The sequence below is a fragment of the Oryx dammah genome, unplaced genomic scaffold (genome assembly GCF_014754425.2).
Source record: "Oryx dammah isolate SB20612 unplaced genomic scaffold, SCBI_Odam_1.1 HiC_scaffold_27, whole genome shotgun sequence".
NCBI classification, from domain to species: Eukaryota; Metazoa; Chordata; class Mammalia; order Artiodactyla; family Bovidae; genus Oryx; species Oryx dammah.
This window is the reverse complement of record NW_024070211.1, coordinates 15,517,529-15,535,250: the sequence shown is the minus strand read 5'-3', so window position 1 is coordinate 15,535,250 and position 17,722 is coordinate 15,517,529. Positions and strand designations below refer to the sequence as shown.

The 17,722-nt window shown below is 42.2% G+C and overlaps 1 protein-coding gene across 1 annotated transcript in view; it reads left to right on the top strand.

The window, feature by feature from the left end:
• Positions 1 to 1,701: 1,701 nt before the first annotated feature.
• Positions 1,702 to 17,722, top strand: part of PHC2 (polyhomeotic homolog 2) — a 119,141-nt gene continuing 103,120 nt past the window's right edge. Inside the window, exon 1 of the mRNA XM_040228087.1 lies at positions 1,702 to 1,733. The gene's annotated coding sequence lies outside the window, so the exon portion shown is untranslated. The remainder of the gene's footprint in view (positions 1,734 to 17,722) is intronic.

Below are 17,722 nucleotides of genomic sequence, written 5' to 3'. Positions count from 1 at the left end.
ATGGAGGTTTTACTTCTAAGCCATAACTTGTGCTAAATACTTTTTGTTCATTAATTCATTTGATTCTCACACCATTCCTATCCGATTTTATAAATGAGGACATTGAGGCAGAGCAGTTAAGTAACTTTCCCTAGGTCACACAATTAGTGAGTAGGCAAATTAGAATTAGGTCTGCCTCCAAGTTTGGGCTTTTGAACACCAAACATCACAGCTTAGGAGGAAATTGGGTTTTAAGTCAGCCCAATAAGGCTAAATGTACTTACAGGCAAAATTACATTTGCTAATCTCTTAAAATGCCTATAAAGTTTAGTATATTTGGTTTGAGGTATTACTATTTTGTCCAATAATTAGTTAGAGATCCTCTGAGATAAACTAGAGGAAGAAGTAGAGGAAAGCCTAAATGTAGGTGCCTATTCTTTTAAGGGATTCTGCCTTCACCAAACTATCACATTCCCCAGGGGTGAAATTGAAGAGCTGAGAATTATAGTGTCCTTAACCCACCTGCAGGGGTGACTCTGTTTTCCTTTAATATTTAGCCTCTGTGACCTTAACATGTATCACCTGTCATGTAATATTTTGCAAGATTAATAGAGAACATGGTCACATCTTAAGAGGATAGGAGAGAAAGTTCTGTTTGAGAAGGAGTTCTGAAGTCTGAATCTAAATTAAATGAGCCTAGTCCCAGTGAGACTCTAGGAGACTAGCTTTGGAGCCAGATAAACCTGGATTTGAACCCTTATCTGTTACTTCCTAGCTGTGCCACCTTGGGCAATTTACTTAACTTCCCAAAGCCTCAGTTTCTTAATATGTAAAATGGTCATAGCAATACCATCATGTTTGAATTTAAAAGTTTATAAAGTTAGCAAGCTTGAGTGTAAATCATAGTGATTAAGCACTAGTTCTTTAATAGCTGTTTGACCAAAGATAGATCACTGTCACCTCTCAGAGCCTCATTTCTTCTCATCTGCAATTTGGGCATCATTGTTCTGCCTACTAATCTCAAAGGTCATTGTAAGGAAACATTAAAGCCCTGTACAGAGTTTCTATGAGGATTCTTCCAGCTGCTTGGTATACCTGGAATTGTGAGGAGGTGCTGGGAGACCCCTACTGGAGAAAATAACTCGGGGACCCTGAAGTCAGAAATGGGCTCCAATCTCTAGTTTTGTCATTCAGTATGCCTCTGTGACTTTGGGTGAGTGATCTACCCTCTCAGCCTCCTCTTTCCCTTCTACCAAGTGGGGTTACAGACATCACAGGGTTATCCAGGGAATCATATTCTGCAGAAAAGTGTTAGACCCATGGTAAACGCACGATAAATGTCTGCTGAATCTGAATGCTTCTGAGAGGAGCCAAAGGAGCCAAATTCAGCCCCTCGCCTTCCACGGGGTGGGAAATGTGGGGATGCCTTCACACCATCTCAGGTAGGGAAGATGCTCTGTGCCTCCCCCCTTTACCCCCTCTCTCCCAGACGTTGCCATGGCCACCGGTTCAGGCCCGGAGCAGCACCTAGGCGTGTTCAACCCAATCCCCGCCTCTCCACAGTGCCAATTGGCTGGAGAGGCCACGTGACGCACGCTGGTATGCTAATATATGGTAATCGCCCCACGCCCCTCCTCCCCAGGCCTTGGCCGAGTAGCCAGCAGGGTGCGCGGCGCCGAGCCGAGGGGGCGGGCTGAGGGGCGGCCCCCGGGAGAGAGCAGCCAGGTGGAGGAGGAGCGCGAACGCGACCGCAGGTAACGGGCGGGCGCGTGCGCGCTGGGGCCGGCTCGCGGCGGACTGGCAGCGCGCGGGGCACTCGGGCCGCCGCGCTGCCGGCTTAACCCTTTGGGCACCCAGCTGTCAAGGCCGGGCCGGGCCGGGCCGGGCCGCTCTGGGCGGGGCATTGCCGTGGGTACCGGCAGGCAGGCGGCGGCGGCCTGACCCGGGATCCGCGCCGTGGGGCCCGCGTCGGGGCCGAGCAGCCCGGGCAAGCGGATCGACCGGCCGCCGCGCGCCCTCGGGGTCGGGACGCAGCCGGGCGAGGACTGCGGGGCAGCTCTGGGGCCGCGACTCGCGGGGGCTGCGGGGAACCGGCTGGAGTACCCGCACTCGCGCGGTTTCTCTGGGTGGGGGGGGGCCGAGTCCCCCACCCCGCCACCCCCACCGCCCAGAGGCCCGCGCCTGAGTAGCCCGTGGCCTTGCGCGGCCTGCGTCTACTCCGCGCGTCCCGCGGAGTGCGAGGAGACCCGGGGGTCGGGCCTGACCTCGGCGCCCCTTCCCAGCCGCGGCCTGACAGCCCAGCCGCCGGCACTCTTGACCCGGAGTCAAGCTGGGGCCCCAGTGGGACGAAGGCAAGAGCGGTGCTTGGGGGGCACCAGCGAAGGGACCTGGGGATTGTCGGTACTGGGAGGAGCTGACAGTCCCCTAAAGGAAAAGCAGGCCCCCCAAGATTTGCCAGGTTTCAGAAGGAGGGATGCCCAAGAAAGGCCCTGGGCCCTGGTTTTCTGTGCTGGGTGATGACCTGACACTCATGGGATAAGGTCACTGCTGGACACCTGGATCGGGTCTGTCATGTCCAGAGGAAGCGGCTGTTTGCGTGAGTTTCTAACAAATTTCTTATTAGGCCAGGATTAAATCTATCTTCCTCCCTCACTCCCCTATTAGGTCTGCTAGAGAAGTGTGTTTTTTTAATTACCCACCACCACCAATTCACTAAGAACGGTGGCAGCTTTAGGCTTACAGTGTAATTTAGCTTTCACTACAATAGAAATGTTAGGATGGGCCATGTGCCATTAATACCAAGCTTGCTCTGGGGGCTTCTTGGAAGTGGGGGTTGGGGGTGGTGGTGGGGAAGACGGCTATTTCTCTCACCAGTGCAGATGACCAGTGATATCAGTAGAATTTTTTTTTTTTTTGAGTCTAAAGTCCTTCCTTCTGAATCAAGGGAAAGTGCAATTACACATGAAAAGTACCAGGAACCAATTTGATTTTTGCAAGTGAAGTGCGAATTTCACTTTCATGTTGCTCTTGATGTCTTTTATCACAGAACAACAAATTCTTGCTGTTTGCCAGGCACTCTGTTATGTCTTGGGGATGCAAAGATGAATAAGATAATTAATCCTTGTCCTCAGAGAAGTAGTAGGAGAGACAGAAATAAAATTGCCAGTTAAAGTGGTAACAGCATAATAGATGTGTCCATAAAGAAGCACAGAGGAGGGAACAGATAGCTGTGTGAGATGATCCGGGAAGGCTTCTCAGGAAAGAACATGTTTAAGTAAGGTCTTGAAGGATGAATAGGAGTTTGCCTTGCAGGGAAGACTGGAAAGAACAGAAACAGCAGCCGAAGCAGAGGAAACCGTGAATATAGATGCTTTAGTTTAGTTTAGTTGCTCAGTCATGTCGGACTCTTTGTGACCCCATGGACTGTAGCCTACCAGGCTTCTCCATCCTTGGGATTTTCCAGGCAAGCGTACTGGAGTGGGTTGCCATTTCCTTCTCCAGAGGATCTTCCCGACCCAGGGATCGAACCCGGGTCTCCCATATTGTAGGCAGATGCTGTACTGTCTCAGCCACCAGGGAAATCCTAGATACTTTAGGAGTATGGTATCTCTAGGCAACCGCTTTAATGCAGTCGTAGCCTTTTTCCTTTCTTGACAAAGTAACCTAGAATTTCTAATTCCCATCACAGTTTCCAGTGATAGATTCCATCTTGTTGATCTTCTCCCCCACATTTTTCCCTCATCATTTTTCTGAGCTTCACTCCTGGTCTTTATCACTCATATCTTTCCAAGAAGGGTCCAACATATGAACGTGAGAAAGAAGTCACTTGCTATAGCTCCAAGGTAGAGGACTGGAACACTGGGCATAGACCATCCCAGGAGGGCAAGTCTAAACTATACAGTAAGGGAGCAATATGGGTCATACCCAGGGAAGCCATGCTGAACATCCAGTCTGTGAGGTCAGATTTGTGAAACCTTGGGAAGTGAGTAATCAGATGGGAAGCTGGAAGGAGCTGGCCTGTGATGTGGGTCAGAACAAACAGTTTGGGACTGAGACCATAAGTCATGCAGAGATGATAGAGCCTGCTGTTAGTGGTCTAGCACTGGAGAACAGAGTTGGATCTGACAGCTTCAAGCAACTGAAGAAAAGGACACCAGCATCTCTTCAGTAGAATATTTCCAGTACTTCCTTCTTTCTGTTCTTACTTCTTTTTACTATTATCTTACCAGTATCCTCTTTGATCCAGTTTCCACTCATGATTCACTTTGATTAGGCTTCTTTTACTGAGGTCTTAGCTACCAGAGCAAATACTGTTCTGCTGCCTTAGCCTCTGCTTGTAGAACCATAAATAGTCCATTTTTCTCTCGTAAGCCATCAGCTTAGCCAGCCTGTTTTTACTTCCTGCTCATTTGGAAACAGAGGAAGGGTGTACCCAGAGGTGGTCAAGTAGACCTCATCCCCAGAACTCACCTAATGTTTGACTCAGAGAAGGGGCCTTTTAGCTTTGCTGAAATCAAAATTTATTTTTAGAGTGGAACATGGTGAATTTTTGGCAAATCCCCCTCTTGAACTCAGTTATAGATCAAGCCTCATAAAGAACATGACACTGGGTTGATATGCTTAATTTGCTCTGCTGAGATTGACAGTTCTGTAAGTGCTGAGAATCACAGGTGCTACTTAAGCAGTCTTCTCAATCAGCATGTTTACTGAGCACCTGCTTGTGTGTAAATACTGTGCTGTCTTTGAGCTTTGGAGGAGACAGGAAACTGAGAGAGGTGGTATAGTCCAGGGGTTATTTTCAGCTAAACAAGGATTTGGATCCCAGTTCTAGAAGTTACTTGCTGTGTGGCTTGGGCATGTTATTTGACATTGTTTATTTGTATGTAATAATGCCACCTACTTTATAAACTTGTGAGAATTCAGTATAAAGCATACTTCCGTAAATTTTCAAGGTACTAAACGTATGATATTATCAGAATTGCAAAAAGATATCATTGTGGACTATGATTATCAAGGAAGACTTTTTTTCAGAGATATGGTGGATTTTGTTATATACAGAGAAGGAAAGTGGGAGGGATTTCTAGACAGGAGAAGATATGTTCATAAAACACAGGACTGGAGCATGGAGGAACGTTTCCAGGGGTCAGTTGATGAAACTGACAATGTGGCAAAATCAGAAGATTTAACTATAGAAGTTGTAAGATTGGAAGTGTTGATTGAAGCTGGATTTTTTTTTAATTAAAGAATAATTGCTTTACAGTATTTTGTTGTTTTCTGTCTGAAACTGGATTTTAACAGGCATTAAATGCCAAACTAAGGTGTTAGGGCTTTATCCTGTATGATGGAAAGTCTGAAGATGTTTCGTTAAGGAAATGGGGGTTATAAAAGTAGTATGTTAAGATTCTCAACAACAGTGTATAGAATAAACTTTAGAAGGGGTAGAAAGAGAACTGTACAACCAATAGGCTGGTTATTTAAATCGTTTAGATGTGAGGGGAGAAGGAATTAAATTAGGATGATGGCAGTGAAAATAGAAAGAGGTAGGTTCAATAAGTGTTATAAAGCAAGGGTCCCAAGTCCCTGGGCTGTGGTCTATTAAGTCAGCTGCACAGCAGGCAGTGAGCAGCAGGTACGGGAAAGAAGCTTCATCTGTGTTTACAGCCACTCCCCATCATTCACATTACCGCCTGAACTCTGCCTCCTGTCAGATCAGTAGTGGCATTAGATTCTCATAGGAGCTTGAACCCATCTGTGAACTTAGCATGTGAGGGATCAAGGTTGTGTGTTCCTTATGAGAATCATCCTGAAACTATCCCCCAACCAGCCCTGGTCCATGGAAAAAGTATCTTTCATGAAACTGGTCCCTGATGCCAAAAAGGTTGGAGACCACTGTTATAAAGGAAGCATGAACGGTACTCTGACTGATAGATATGGAGAACAAGAAGGAAGGAAGAATCAAATATAGCCTTGAACTTGAGTGACAAGATCAACAGAAATAAGACAGATGGAAAGAAAAGTCAGTTTGGGGTACAAGAGGAAAAGCTAAGTGCTAGATATCTTGAGGTGATACTGGAATTTATAAGTGGGTGCATCCCCTAATTATTTGGAAGCTGGTCGGGGAGGCACTAGTGTTCAAAAGAGAGAAGTCAGGGAGTCTTATATGTAGTTGATAATTAAAGCCATGTGATTAGGGATTTCCCTGGTGGTCTAGTGGTTGAGAGTTCACCTTCCAATGCAGAGGGTGCAGGTTCGATCCCTGATTGGGAAGCTAAGATCCCACATGCCTCATGGCCAAAAACCAAAGCATAAAACAGAAGAAATATTGTAACAATTTCAATAAAAAAAAAACTTTAAAAAAAAAAAAATAAATAAAGCCATGTGATTAGTGTAGTTCCCACTTGATTCTTAGTGGTGTGATAGCATAGAAATAGAGGTGTAGAGGACCAAGGCTAAGCATGGAGATTGCCTGCGTTCAAGGAGGTAAGAAATGGGATCAGTATGGTGGAAAATAAGGAATATCACAGAAACAAGAGAATCATCTAATTTATTCATCCCACAAATGCATCCTCTTCATGGCCATTTATTTAGGTACCTGATAGATACCTATCAGACATGTTGTTGGCCATGAGGGTATATTATTGTAGAAGTGAAGCAAAGACAGGGTTTCAAGCTGAAGGGATTGATCAGCAGTATGAAATTTTAAATACAAAGTGGGAAATGTCCATTCTATTTAGTGAACAGGAGTCATTAGTAGCTTTTAAAAAATAACCTCAATTTTGTGGAGGATAGCCATAGGGCTACTAAATACCAGATTAAAGAGGATGGGGGCATGACATGTGGGTAAGAAATGGAGACAGCATGTATTTACCTTCTTCATGTTTGACAGTAAAAGGAAAAAGAGAAATAGGGAAGAGATTAGAGAAGGCAGAAGAGTCAAACAAAAGATTTGCTCTTTTCTGTCTACTTCATTATTTTAGTTGTCCTGAAATATCATTTTCATTCTTTCATATCCTTAACAGCAGTTCAGCAATTCATTTCTTAAACTTACTGCTTTGAAGTTACCATTTATTGAGTGCTTACCTGTGTTAAGCACCTTGTATACATTCTATTCATTATCCCATTTAATCCTCACAGTACTGGACTGCAACCATACAACCTACTAAAAGCATGGAGAGGCCAAGTGAATTGCCCAATTGCGTAATTAATGAGGGGCAAAGATGGGATGTGGACCCAGCTTTGACTCTCAAGCTCTACAAAAGGACCATACTATACTGTCCCTGAAGGCCAGGCTGGCTTTATGGGTGTGCGACCTGTGCAGTCTCTCGGGGCCCTGAGTTTATACAGACCCCACACTCAGTTGAATGCTCTGTTGTTGCTCTCTTGAAATTCTTGATAATTTTTATCAAGGAGACCTGCCCTTTTATTTTGCACTGGTATGAAAGTGGTTCTACCCAAATGTATCAATACTCCCTCCTAAAGCTATGAAAGCATTTTGTCCTGATAATTCCTTTTGGTTGCATAACCTGAAGTCTCTGCTGTATCATGGTACACCATCACATTTTCCTGTCTTTTCATTTTGACTCCTGATATAAAGGGTGAAAGGGGGCTATTTTGAAATTCAAGTATTAATAGATATCCAGTATGAAAAGAAAAAAGAGGCAAGGAATTATTTACCCAGAATGGCTTCTGGAACCTCATTCATCATATCATGAGAGTATGATTGGATCGAGTTACTGTCCTGATCCTGTTGCTACTCCCAGTTTAAGTAAGAAATAGTTAATTTCTATTTCTTGTTTAGTGATCTCAACTGCTAGGAAGCTGGAAAGGCCATTTCGTAACCTACTGAAACAAAAATTGGGGTTGAACACGTATTTGCCCTTATCTGATAACTTCTTAACCAGACTGGTGCCATTGGGGACTACCCAGCAGGTTTGAAACATGTGGCCCTGTTCCCCACATTTATCATGAATGTTACTATCCCTTTCTTGGCTTTTTTGCCCACTCTGCTCCTTTATCTACCTGTATGGATCATGAAAACCAGAAACACTTAAGTTTTGGTCTTGTCTCTTATCTTAGGCTTTATAATCACTACTTGGAACTGACAACAAGTTAACTTTTTCTGGGTTTCATGGTTATTGCTCTCGAGAAAACAACATTTACTCATTCTCAGGCTCCTCCCTCTCCCAATCTCTCTGAGTAATCGTTTGACCAGGTACTGACCAAATCCTGACACCACTTGATACTAGCTGACCGTTTGACCAAGTCCTGGCACCAGCCAACATGGATTCCTTTGTGAAGGATCTCCGGCAGGATTTTGCAGTTGTGTCGCTTTCTCTATCACCAACGTCATTCCCATTCCAGAACAAGCTACTTCCTTTCACTCTACTCCCATCATGGGTCAGGTGAGCCCAAGAATCTGTGAAACTAAACCATGAAGAGATTTAGAGTGTGGCCTACAGTGTGCGTCAGGAGAGAGTCTAGGTGGCCCGGTGTTCTCCACGGCCTCCTGCTTGTGCGGCTCACAAAGTCTCCATAAGGCACTGCAGTAATTGTCTGCTGCTTAAACAATTATTCCCGGATATATCAGCCTAAAACAACAACCCTTTCTGTCTTTTAAGATCAAGGTATTATGTCTCAGAAGCACTTCCCAATCTGCTTTTAATGAGTTGCATCCTTGCTCTCTGATCTTCCTTTCTGCTCTTGTTCAGTCGCTCAGTCATGTCTGACTGTTTGAGACCCCAGGGCACACAGGGTCTGCCAGGCATACGCCAGGCTTCCCTGTCCTTCCCATCTCCGGGAGCTTGCTCAAACTCATGTCCATCAAGTTGGTGATGCCATCCAGTCATCTTGTCTTCTGTCATCCCCTTCTCCCGCCTTCAATCTTTCCCAGCATCAGGGTCTTTTCTAATGAGTCGGCTCTTCCCATCAGGTGGCCAAAGTACTGGGGCTTCAGCTTTAGCATCAGTCCTTCCAATGAATATTCAGGGTTGATTTCCCGTAGGATTGACTAGTTTGATTTCCTTGCAGTCCAAGGGACTCTCAAGAGCCTTCTCTAACACCACAGTTCAAAAGCATCAATTCTTTGGCACTCAGCCTTCTTTATGGCCTAACTCCCACATCTACACATGAGTATGGAAGAACCATAGCTTTGGCTATACGGACCTTTGTTGGCAAAGTAATGTCTCTGCTTTTTAATACGCTGTCTAGGTTTGTCAGACAAACCTAGACCTGTTTATAACATCTTATTAATAGCACTTAAAACATTGTTATAATTGCTAGGCACCCTGTCTTTTTCATACCTATAGCTTCAGTTCCTAAAACTCTTTCTTGAGCATAGAAGATGCTCAATAAATGCTTGCTGAGTATACCCAAGAATGGCTGATACCTTTATATGCTTTTATTTATTTAATTTTTTATGTACACTCTCTTCTTTAGTATGTATACTACAAAGTACCTAACTTTGTGCCCTATGATAAATACATTCTTCATCTCTCTTGTCTAGAAGCTCATGTGTCATTGTTGTTGAAGATATAAAAAAATCATTGTATATGTCAAAGATTTGACTTGTCAACTCACCTTCTCCAAAGAGGACTTTTTGAGCTTGTTTCTGTCTGGAAGTTCCTGCTCCATCCTGAAACTAATTCTGGCCCGTGTAGGAAATCATAATGAGCCCCTAGCCCAAAGATACTTGGTTTAATAACAAAGCCAATGCTGGTTTACTACTGAAATATTTGACTATAAACTTTATGAAAGGAAGACCTGGGTCTGGCTTATCCACTGCTATATTCCCAGCACCAAGCACTGTTAGATGTTTAATAAATACTTGGTGAATGAATTATGGACACTTTATTCTTAATATTCATATCACATTCCTTTACCTAGGTCCTGAGCTCTGATCACCCAGAATCTTAGGCCTGAATTCATCATTTCACAGGACCCAGACGTTTTTGTCTTGGTCCTTGACTCGTCTCTTCTAGCTCTTTATCATAGCTGATCTTGCTTAATTTAGAAGTAAAGTACATCCTCCTCTCTTAATCTTTCTTAACTAATAATATTGACCAGATGCCATTAGGAGAATTTTCTTTTCTTTACCTATAGCCAGAAATATCCAGCATACATATTTGATGTGTTTTAAAATATTTGAACTGAACAGAATTACAATTCAGATTTCAAAAGAAAGGGGACAATCCCCGAAAGAAGCAAGCTCTGGCTAGAAACCAAATTCTAACATTTTGTGAGTCTGTTAAACTGATTAACTTGTAAGCTTCAGTGATTCAATGCAAATTAATTTTTATACCAACCAGCGAATCAGAGGAGGGGAGGGAATTGAGTGTGTAAATATGGTTGCCAGGGAAACTTTTCCTAACAGAAGAGAGAACCTCCCAGGAATTTATACAGGCCCAAGACACCAATGTAACCTGATCTTCCTGTGTTCTGTTTCTGATGGGGGAAGAAACCAATGTAGGAACCGTGGATACAGATAAAGGTGGCTGTAGGCTTTTCAAAGACTTGAGGAGTTGAGTTGTCCCTCTTGAAGTGGGAATGAATATTTTCTCCAGGGGAAAGATGACTATTATAAGGTACCATTCCCTCTGAAGAAACATCTGGAAATACAGAGCTTCTCTGAATCCATGTGTGAAAGAGTTTTCATTTATTCACAGATATTTATTCAGCAGGAAATATGCTTATAAGAGATTGATAGTAATTTGACGATATTCTACTGCACATAGTAGATGTTCCTTAAATTTTGTCTAAATTAATCTTTTGAGGGGAGGGTGATATGGACTTACATATTTAATGCTTTTTTAAAAAAAGTAAAATTATGTTTTTGTAGAAAAAGCATAAATGCAATTGTATCCTCTGAAAAGTGAAAGTGTTAGTCACGCGGTTGTGTCTGACTCTTTGCGAGCCCATGGACTCCAGCCCGCCAGGTTCCTCTGCCTGTGGAATTCTCCAGGCAAGAATACTGGAGTGGGTTGCCATTCCCTTCTCCAGGGGATCTTCCCGACCCAGGGATCAAACCCGTGTCTCATGTCTCCTGCACTGGCCGGCGGGGTCTTTACCTCTAGCGCCACCTTCACAGCCCTCTTCAAGTCTTCACCCTCTCTGTGTTCCATCTTCTTGTGCATAATGGGGATAATAATAGTACCTGCCTCAAAGGATTGTAGAATTAAATGGGCTAATACCTGTAAGGTGCACAGGAACACCTTTACTATTTCCTGTGACCTCCTGGATATAGGGTCAATTGCATTTTAAGGAGACTGTTGCAATGGAGAGGAGTAGGATAACTTCCCTAAAGTTGTACATTAAGTTTGGGCTCAGAATATTTTCATCCTGAATTGAGTGCTGAAATTCCCCTTACTATTCAGTAAGAGACAAAATGAGAGCATGACAGAGGAACTTGGCTTTTGGAACATTTTGAAATGGTGACACTAAAGCGTACGAAAATGAAATTGCTTTCTCAAAGGCAAAATGAGTGTGAGAAATGGTTGGGGAAAATATGAGATAAGAAGTACCATACTGGACCAGCCCTCCAGTATATCCAGCCCCAAATTCTGTCTCTGATCAGTAACAGGAGACAATTGGAAGGGAGCACTGTAGCTGCCATCTGTGGCACAGCCTCCCAATTGTAGGGAGGGACTTGTGCATCCCTAAGCGTCTCTTGGGCTTCCCTGGTGGCTCAGCTGCTAAAGAATCCTTCTGCAGTTCAGGAGACCTGGGTTCGATCCCTGGGCTGGGAAGATCCCCTGGAGAAGGGAGCGGCTACCCACTCCAGTATTCTGGCCTGGAGAATTCCATGGGGTCACAGAGAGTTGGACACAACAGAGTGGCTTTCACTTTCAAGTGTCTCTTAGTAGTACCGCTACATCTTGCTCACCCAAGTATTTAAGCTTTGTTTCTACTTTTGGCCTTTAAAATCTGTTCTTTTCTTTTTTGTTGTTCAAAAAACATTTTTGAAGCTTCCATACCCCCATACTAGTAGCTAAGGATGCAAAGATGACTCGAACCCAGTCTTGGCAGTCTGGAAGTTTATGAAGGAAGAGAGACATGGAAACATCAATTATGGTATTGTACTTAGTGCTCTAAATAGAAGTATAGACAAGGTATCCCTGATAGCTCAGTTGGTAAAGAATCCACCTGCAATGCAGGAGACCCTGGTTCAATTCCTAGGTCGGGAAGGTCCCCTGGAGAAGGGATAGGCTACCCACTCCAGTATTCTTGGGCTTCCCTTGTGGCTTAACTGGTAAAGAATCTGCCTGCAATGCGGGAGACCTGGTTCAATCCCTGGGTTGGGAAAATTCCCTGAAGAAGGGAATGGCAACCCACTCCAGTATTCTGGCCTGGAGAAAACTCCATGGACTGTATAGTCCACCAGGTTGCAAAGAGTTAGACATGACTGGGCGACTTTCACTTTCATTTTTTGAAAGGTTAGAGGAGAGATCTAACTTAGAGGTATTACCATCTGGAGGAAGAGACGTTTGAAATGAGGAGTGCCTTAGGCAGAGAGCGCACCTCAGAGAGGAGAGCAGCATGTGCACAGGTGAGGTGTACATGTGAGAATGTAGTACATGTGGGGGTTTCAGTAGTCCTCTGCCATGGGAGCATGATGTATGTTGGGCAGGGACAGAAACAAAACTGCAAAGTAGGCCAGCATCAAACACAGAAGGCTGGCTTTCAGGCCAAGGAATTTGGACTTTGTGCTGAAGGCCACAGGGAGCTGTTGAAACACTTTAGAACAAACATGGTCATATTCTTCTTTTCAAAGGATCACACCCCCAGTGTGGAGGCTGGTTTGGATAGTAGTTAGACAGAAGGCAGAACCCTGGGATAAAGAGGAATTCTGCTCCAGCTCAGCTTCTCTACTGCCAGTAGTTTTACTATCAAATATATATATTCACATCTGTTCCTTCGACCCGGATGTACTGACGTCATGCAGGGTGCTGGGCTAACTGCTGGGGAGGTAAGACAACAACCTTCTGCATCTTGGAGTTGCTTGCGGAGTTTTGTTTGCCCTGAACCCAAGCTTTCCTGAGTTTGGAGCTTTCCTGGTCTATTTGTTACTTCACCTCAGTCCCAGTGCTGGTGTCTGGGTGTAAAAGCATCTCGTGTGTGTCTTATCTGTGCTCTTCATGATTCACTACACTGTCCCCATCATAGCTCCTACCTCTCCACCTTCATCTCTCCAGAGTGCAAGATGCCAACCATTTCACGAATTCCTGTAGAAAATGAATAGATTGTATCCCCTTTTTAGACTTTGCTGTTTAAATCCTTAATTTTCTCTCATTTCCCCCAAATCTCCAGTGGTGTATGTTAGCACTCTCAGTCACACACTTGACTCTTTGGGCCCTACTTCTTGTCCTTTCCTGGCTTATAAAATGCTTACTTTCTTTGCTCTTCTTTTCTTGTTTCCCCAAAGATATGCATATCAGAATTGCAGATTGCTTTATTGTCTTTGCTTTTTTTATATGGTGTTAAGGCCTTTTCCTGGGAGAAATATTAATAACCTCAGATATGCAGATGACACCACCCTTATGGCAGAAAGTGAAGAGGAACTAAAAAGCCTCTTGATGAAAATGAAAGAGGAGAGTGAAAAAGTTGGCTTAAAGCTCAACATTCAGAAAACGAAGATCATGGCATCTGGTCCCATCACTTCATGGGAAATAGATGGGGAAACAGTGGAAACAGTGGCTGACTTTATTTTTGGGGGCTCCAAAATCACTGCAGATGGTGACTGCAGCCATGAAATTAAAAGATGCTTACTCCTTGGAAGGAAAGTTATGACCAACCTAGATAGCATATTGAAAAGCAGACACATTACTTTGCCAACAAAGGTCCATCTAGTCAAGGCTATGGTTTTTCCAGTGGTCATGTATGGATGTGAGAGTGGGACTGTGAAGAAAGCTGAGCAGGGAAGAATTGATGCTTTTGTACTGTGGTGTTGGAGAAGACTCTTGAGAGTCCCTTGGACTGCAAGGAGATCCAACCAGTCCATTCTGAAGGAGATCAGCCCTGGGTGTTCTTTGGAAGGAATGATGCTAAAGCTGAAACTCCAGTACTTTGGCCACCTCATGCAAAGAGTTGACTCATTGGAAAAGACTCTGATGCTGGGAGGGATTGGGGGCAGGAGGAAAAGGGGATGACAGAGGATGAGATGGCTGGATTGCATCACCGACTCGATGGATGTGAGTTTGAGTGAACTCCAGGAGATGGTGATGGACAGGGAGGCCTAGAGTGCTTCCGTTCATGGGGTTGCAAAGAGTCGGACGCGACTGAGCGACTGAACTGAACTGAAGGCCTTTTACCCATGAGATTATAGTCCCCAAAGGAAAAACTCCTCTATCCCTGAAAATTAATAAAGGAAGATAGACAATATTTCTATTTACAATAGAATGAAAGAGTTTTATGAGAACAGTATTTGTTACGTAAAAATAAATTGTGATTACAGTTTATCGAGTACCTAATATATGTGTTCATCTCCATACTGGGACATTATGTGAGTTCTTATTTAATTCTTACAACTGTGCAAGGCAAATACTCTTCTTATTACTCCCACTTTACAGATGAAGAGACTAGCTTTAAGGAGTGAAATGATTTGTCCACTGTAATATTACTAATATATAATGGAGACAGAAACTCAGGCCTCAAACTCAGGCCTGATTCCGAAAGTGAAGTTCTTCACTATTCCCTGGAAGAGTTTATATATTATTGGTATTATTTCTTTTTTGAATCTTTAGTAGAATTCACCAGTAAAACCACCTGGGCCTGGAGTTTGCTTTGTGAAATGGTTTTAAACCAAGGATTCAGGCTCTTTAATAAATAAAGGGCTATTCAGGTTATCTGTTTTTTCTTGAGTGTGCTTTCCAAGGAATTTGTCTGTTTCACCTAAGCTGTTTACTTTGTTGGCACAAAATTGCTCCTATTCCCTTATTATCCTTATAATATCTGCCAAATCTTTCATTCCTATTACTGATAATCTATGCCTCCTCTCTTTTATTTTTCTCATCAGTCTAACTAGAGGCTTATCAAATTTTATTAATCTTTTCAAAGCTAGCTTTTCATTTTGTTGATTTTTCTCTGTAGTTTTTCTGCTTTCGATTTCACTGATTTCCAGCCTACTTAAGGTAGAAGCTGAGATTAATAATTTGAGATGTTTCTTCTTTTCTGATATATATGTTTAATGCTACAAAATTTCCTCCAAGTTATGCTTTAGTTATAGTCTATAAATTTTGATATGTAATGTTTTTCATTTCATTTGGTTCAAAATATTTTCTAATTTCCCTTTTGATTTCTTCTTTGATCCATGGATTACTTTGAAGTATGTTGTTTTGTTTCCAAATATTAGGGATTTTCTCAATATCTTTCTATTATTGATTTCAAATATAATTCTGTTATGCTCAGAAAATGTACCTTGTATGATTTTGATTCTTTCAAATTTATTGAGACTTATTTTATGATCCAGAATATGTGTATTCTGTTGTCACTGAGTGTAGTGTTCTAACTAAATTAGACTGGTAATGTTGTTCCAGACTTTTATACCTTTATAAATTTTTCTGTCCACTTGTTTTATCAGTTACTAAGATAAGAGTATTCAAATTCCTATAACTGTGAGTTTTTTTTCTCTTTTTGGTTCTATCAATTATTACTTTTATGTGTTCTGATATTCTAATGCTGAGTGCATACACATTTAGGATTATAAGCCTTCTTGATGAGTTTGACCCCTTTGTCACTCTGAAATGATCTTCTTTTTCTCCTGGTAATATTTCTTGTTTTGAAGCCTACTTTGCTTGATATTGATTTGGTTGTGCAGCTTTCCTGTGCTTTTTGTGTGTACGGTATATCTTTTCCATCCTTTTACTTTTAACCTATATATGTTTTTACCTTTAAAGTAGGTTTCTTTTAAAAAGCTTATAGTTGGGGCTTGCTTTTTATCCGGTATTAAAATTTCTGCCTTTTAATTGAAATGTTTAAACAATATACATTTACTGTAATTATTGATATGGTTGCATTTAAATTGACTATCTGGCTGTTTTATTTCTATTTATCTCATCTGTTCTTTTTCCCCTCTTTTGCCTGAGTTTGGATTATTCAAGTTTCTTATTTCTTACTTCATTATATCTTTATTATTGACTTATTGCCTATGTCTTTGTCCTCAAACAAGATTATATCAGTTTATGTCTAAGGCAGAACTTTAAAACTGTATCCTTCCATTTCTCCCTTCCTGTCATCTGTGCTGTTATCATATATTTTATTTAATATGTTACTACATTTGTCTTAAATAATTATCTTTTTTGAGAAACAGCTTTTATATTTACCTACTTATTTACTGTTTTGGACAATCTTTTTTCCTTTGCGTTTCCATCTTTTATCAATTTCCTTTAGCCTAAAGAACTTCCTTTAACATATTCGGTAGTGCAGGTATGCTAGAATTAGTTATTTCCATGTTTTTCTGTTTTAAAAGTTCTATTTTACATTCAGTTTGAGAAAATTGTCACTGAGTAAAGAATTATCAGTTGACAGGTTTTTTTTTTCTTCTAGTGCTTTAAAGCTGTCTGACCGTTTCCTACGGGCTTGAATACTTTCTGATAAGAAATATGCTATAATTCTTATCTTTGGTCCTCTGTAATGTGTCTCTTTTCTCTGGCTGCTTCTAAGATTTTCTTTTTATCATTTCCTCCATTTGATTATGATGTTCCTTGGAACTGTTTTCTTTATATTTATTCTGCTTGGATTTGAGCTCCTTGGACCTATGGGTTTATAATTTTCATCAGATTTGGAAAACTTTTAGTCATTATTTCTTCAAATGTTTTTCTCTGTCCCTTTCCTCCCAGATCTCTTTTCCCTCTGGACCTCCATGTGTGTTACACTGCTGAGACTGTCTCACAGCTCACTGGTGCGCTGTCCGTTTTTATTCTGTCTTCTGTCTGTGCTTCATCTCAGATGGTTTCTAATGTGGTGTCTTTACATTTACTTCTGAGGTTCCTACTCTACTGTTAATCTAATTCAGTGTATTTGTGATTTGCGATGGTATATTTTAATCTCCAGATGTTTGTGGTTTTGCATCTCTTTTCTCTTGTCCTCATGTTTGTTTCCCTCCACTTCTTGAGCATGTGGAACATATTTATTATAGGTGTTTTAACAACCCTGTCTGTTAGTTCTTTCATCCTTGTCATTTCTGACTGTGTTTCTATTTATATTGTTTTCTTCTGGTTCATGACTTTCTTTTCCTGCCTGGTTGTTTTTATCGGATACTGGACAGTGTTAATTTTATATTCTTGTTTGCTATACTTTGCTTTAGAATGTAGTTAAGTTACCTGGAATCAGTTGGATCCTTTCAGGGACTGGTTTTAAACTTTGTTATGGTGGGTCCAAAGCAGTCTTTATTCTGGGACTAACATAGCTCCCACTACTCTGGCAATGTGCTTCTGAAGATTCTCATTCCTTGTATATTACAAGGTCTGTCTACTCCGATGTGAACACAGCTATTCCCAGCCCTGTGTGAACTCTGAGAATGGGTCTCCTAACTCGTTTATATAGTGGAATTGAGTAGTTTCCTCTCATGCCTTGCAGATCTGTATTCAGCCAAAGACTCCAGGGAGGCCTGTCTATAAACAGAGCTGCGGAGTGCGTGCCTCTCTCTCTTTCACCTTTCTCCAGTGTAGCACCCACCTCTCTGGTTCTCTGTTTCACAAATTCTAGCCATTGTGCCCTCCTGGATCTCTGATCCCGCTCTCTTCAGCCCAGC